General features: G+C 45.1%; 1 protein-coding gene across 2 annotated transcripts in view; it reads right to left on the bottom strand.

The window, feature by feature from the left end:
- Positions 1-1,535, bottom strand: part of taf1 (TAF1 RNA polymerase II, TATA box binding protein (TBP)-associated factor) — a 49,778-nt gene extending 48,243 nt beyond the window's left edge. For both annotated transcript variants that reach the window (XM_037533494.1, XM_037533495.1), the window contains exon 1: positions 1,240-1,535. The gene's annotated coding sequence lies outside the window, so the exon portion shown is untranslated. The remainder of the gene's footprint in view (positions 1-1,239) is intronic.
- Positions 1,536-5,242: the final 3,707 nt, after the last annotated feature.

Genomic DNA, 5,242 nt, shown 5'->3' with positions numbered 1-5,242 from the left:
ACTCTCTCTCTCACACACACACACACACACACACACACAATCTCAATACTCTCACACACACACATCAATACTCACACATCTCAATACTCTCTCACACACACACAATCTCAATACTCTCTCACACACACACAATCTCAATACTCTCACACACACACACACTCTCAATACTCTCACACACACACACTCTCAATACTCTCACACACACACACTCTCAATACTCTCACACACACACACTCTCAATACTCTCACACACACACTCTCTCAATACTCTCACACACACACACTCTCAATACTCTCACACACACTCTCTCAATACTCTCACACACACACACACACACAATCTCAATACTCTCACACACACACACACACACACACACACACACACACACACAATCTCAATACTCTCACACACACACACACACGCAATCTCAATACTCTCACACACACACATCAATACTCACACATCTCAACACTCTCTCTCACACACACACACAATCTCAATACTCTCACACACACACTCAATACTCTCACACACACACACACACTCTTAATACTCTCACAAACACACACACACACTCTCAATACTCTCACACACACACACTCTCAATACTCTCACACACACACACACACACACACACACTCTCAATACTCTCACACACACACACTCTCAATACTCTCACACACACACACTCTCAATACTCTCACACACACACACTCTCAATACTCTCACACACACACACTCTCAATACTCTCACACACACACACACACACACACACACACAATCTCAATACTCTCACACACCCACTAAATTATAATAATATTATAATAATTATTCATAAACTAAGCGCCTCCGTCTTTCTTTAACTATCAGTGGTTTATGTGCTAATAAGAAAATAAAACGGAGAATTACAGAAATATAAAGAGAAAAGAATCAATTCCTTCTCTCACTAACTTATTTACTGCCTGTCCAGCTGAGCGGACACTGAGCGACACGGCGTCTATAATAATATAAATTAATATAAATTAATATAAATTTCTGATTTGGCCGTTAAACCCGTTTCGATTCGGTTCTGGAGTAAAACTCGCAGAACTTCACAAATTAAAGCCCATTCTGCTCCGGTTAGTGACTAATTTCACTTCCAGCACATGCTCTGCTCTACGGGAGCGGCTCACAGTGAGGAGCAACTATAATCAACTTTAAAATAAACTTTAAACGACATTTTCACAAACAGTCTCACCTGTTTCTCCGGCTTCTCCGCACTAGGCCTCAGCTCCCCGGTCTCTCCTCACCGCTGTGTCCGGGCAACGCGCCTCCTAGCGCGGCCGCTCCGCCGTTAGCAAACCGCCACGTTTCGAGCCATCAAATGTCACTTTCTGCAGAAATGCGGCCACAGAAATGTCGCAGGATTATCTTAAGATACTGAGTTATGATAAATGGCTCCAATATATGATTTAAAGACAATATAAGTCTTATTAGACTCTATAGATCGTCCCGCCGAAGCACCGCTTCTGCTTGGAAACAAACCGCCACTGAACTGACTGAGACCAGCGCCGCCTGCTGGCCATCGACAGCACTGAGGCAGAGACACGGGGCGCGTCCCAGTCTGACCTGCTAGACCACTTACAGTACTGCACTCAATCAGAGACACGGGGCGCGTCCCAATCTGATCTGCTAGACCACTTACAGCACTGCACTCAGTCAGACACACGGGACACGTCCCAATCTGATCTGCTAGACCACTTACAGTACTGCACTCAGTCAGACACACGGGGCACGTCCCAATCTGATCTGCTAGACCATTTACAGCACTGCACTCAGTCAGACACACGGGGCACGTCCCAATCTGATCTGCTAGACCATTTACAGCACTGCACTCAGTCAGAGACTTTTTACAAACTGTAAACCATTTTACACTCCTAGGGAGTTTACGTCTATCGAACTCACTGGAATCTATATTCCACCCAGGCGTGCACAAGGCACTGCGTGCTCTCGCGGACCAGATCACCAGCGTGGAGCTCAAACACACAGAGTCTGTTTCATCATTTTAGGGGACTTCAACAGAGAGCAAGTTACTAGCGAACTACCTAAATACAGACAACCCATTACCTCAAACACCCAGATCATCAGTACAGGCGCTCCACAGGGCTGTGTCCTCTCACCACTGCTCTTCTCTCTGTACACAAACTACTGCACCTTCACGGACCCCTCAGTCAAAATCTTGAAGTATGCAGATGACACTTCAGGCATCTGTCAAATCCGAGAAGGTGACGAGTCTGCTTACAGACGGGTGGTTGATCAGGTGGTCCTGTGCTGAACACAGCAAAAACAGTGGATATGACCGTGGACTTCAGGAAGAGCCTCCAGCCTTGCCAGCGCTCACCATCCTGGACAGAACTGTGGCAGTGGAGTCCTGCAAGTTCCTGGGCACAACAGTTACTAGGGACCTGAAGTGGGACAGCAACATCAGCTCCATCATCAAGAGAGCCCAGCATAGGATATACTTCCTGCATCAGCTGAGGAAGTTCAACCTGCCCCAGGAGCTGATGGTGCGGTTCTGCACAGCCATCATAGAGTCTGTCATCACCACGTCCATCACAGTGTGGGGCAGCTCAGCTACCAAGCATGACCTCCACAGACTGCAGCGCATCATCAGGTCTGCAGAGAAGACAATTGGGGTTGAGTTACCTAGGCATGCAGAGAAGATCTCCACCGACCCCTCTCACCCCGGACACCACCTGTTCCAGCTCCTTCCCTCAGGCCGGCGCTTCAGCCAGATGAGGATCAGGACATCCAAGCTACAAAGGAGCTCCTTCCCACAAGCCATCACTCTCTGAACAGTTAACACATTACACAACAACAATATTCCAGCTTCAAACTGCACTTCCACCTAAACTCGTATACAGTATCACTCCATCCTCTGGAGCTGCCACTCAATCCAGTGTTTGTTCTAGCATCTTACTCACTGTCACATCACCCCACCTATCTGACTGTTACCCCACTTACCTGCCATATTACCCCACCTATCTGTTACCCCACTTACCTGCCATATTACCCCACCCATCTGACTGTTACCCCACTTACCTGCCATATTACCCCACCTATCTGACTGTTACCCCACTTACCTTCCATATTACCCCACTTACCTGCCATATTACCCCACCTATCTGACTGTTACCCCACTTACCTGCCATATTACCCCACCTATCTGACTGTTACTCCACTGACTCCTTTCTCTGCCCCCATACACCCTCTAACTGCTGCTGCACTCAGCACTTTAACTTTAGACTCACACTGCACAATGTAAGGTTTACAGGTCTGAGTGTGTGTGAGTGTGTGTGTGTGTGTGTGATGGTAGGAATGCAGGTTTTATTTCGGTTTATTTTGTTATATTTTATATTTATTTGATCTTATTCCCTGCATGTGAGTGTCTGTCTGATTCTGTGCTCTGTGAGCTCCTGTAACCAAAACCAAGTTCCTTGTATGCGCAGCAGACCTGGCCAATAAAGCTCGGTTCTGATCCTGATCCCAACGCCACCTGCTGGATCTTCCGCAGTAATGCACTCTAACTGATTAAATTCTTCTACCTATTTACTTTGAAAACTGTACTTTCAAGTATTTTAGTAAATAGCTAGTAAAATATAAACAAATAAAAATATATATAAACGTTTTAGAAACCCATCTGCATCCCTTATTCGTCTCGCTTGTCTTTTTGGCCCTCGGCCCACCACAAACATCACGCTTTGGCCCCCCAAGACAAAGCTTGGGCACCCTTGGTTTATGAAATAACACTAGCTGAAATCTGAAACTGTGGATTTATTCATTGGTCGTGTCTCATAGCAACTTATCCATTCATGAAATGACACTGGCTGTATCCCAATCTAACCTGCTGGACTGTTCATAAAAACTAGTTGTCCAAATTATAAATTAGGCTTTTTAAAAATTTGTGTAACCTGTTGGATTATTCATTCATTTTTTAAATACTGTGGCGTGGTGGGTAGTGCTGTCGCTTAACAGCACGGAGGGCCTTAGTTTGAGGCCCTGGCTGGGTGACCAAGGTCCTCCCCGTATCTGGATGGGTTTCCTCCCCCAGTCCAAAGACATGCTGTCAGGCCGTTTGGACGTGTTAAATTGCCCCTTGGTGTGAGTGAATCTGTCTGTCTGTCTGGACATGGATGAGCTCCAGCACCCCCCACGACCCAGAAGGAGAAGCGGCTTAGAAGGTGTGTGTGTGTGTGTGTGTGTGTATTCAATGGCTGTGTCTTAATCCAACAAGTTGCTTTTATTCATTTATGAGATAACACAGGCTGTGTCCTGATCCAAACTGCCCAATTATTAATTGATAAAAGATGCCAGTCTAAATTCACAACAAGCTAGCTGTGTTCCAATCAACCTCGAGGAACTGTTATGCATAATCTGAAATGCTTTTCTGTATTTATGAATATAAAACTGGCTGTGTCCCAATTCAAAACACCCCACCAACCACAGGCTTGCCCCAAACCGTGTGGAGCTGATCAATAATCTTGAGAAGACTTGATTATGTGCTTTCTGACTCGCTGTTATCATTAAACATGGACTAAAACACAGACACAATTCAGAATCGAAGTTAGCTCGTGGGTTTTAGCTCATGTCCATAAATAACAGCCTGTCAGAACGGCGGTCAGATATTAATAAACATAAAAATGACAAGTTTGGCTTTAAGATATGTTTTATTGTTGTCTTGTACATGATGTTGAGATCTTCAATCTTCAAAAACATATCAAAGAGTTTATTTAGTGTTTTGTGCTGCAGTTTCTTCAATTGACGCTGATATGAAAAGTAAATATGAACCAAAACAGTCGCAATGAGTCAGTTAAAGTACCTGGAAATCAACATGGAAAGAGAAATTCTGCTTTGGGTCCCACACGGGAGAAAAATAGTGCACATACTTCTTCATTTTTGGCACCCTAGATAACTTTCCAGCTTGGTTGAAGTTTTTTTTTCTTTTGTGCTCCATATGCAGCTAATCGAACCTTCCATACGAGTCTGTGATCAACAAACACTCAAAACATTCACGGCACATAGAATAACGGAAAAACACAACTGCGCCAAACCCAGAGCAGCACCTCAGAGTCCTGGAGAGCGCACGGTTTAGTGTTCTGGAATGGGTTTGTGTGTTTTAGTGTAAAAAAGCCCAACATCAACAGCCAGAGTTCCGTCTCACAAAGTGTGCTCAACTCAGACCGGGTTTCTGACGAAGCGCC

This window comes from Pygocentrus nattereri, chromosome 23, assembly GCF_015220715.1.
Source record: "Pygocentrus nattereri isolate fPygNat1 chromosome 23, fPygNat1.pri, whole genome shotgun sequence".
NCBI classification, from domain to species: Eukaryota; Metazoa; Chordata; class Actinopteri; order Characiformes; family Serrasalmidae; genus Pygocentrus; species Pygocentrus nattereri.
This window is presented reverse-complemented; position numbering and strand designations above follow the sequence as displayed.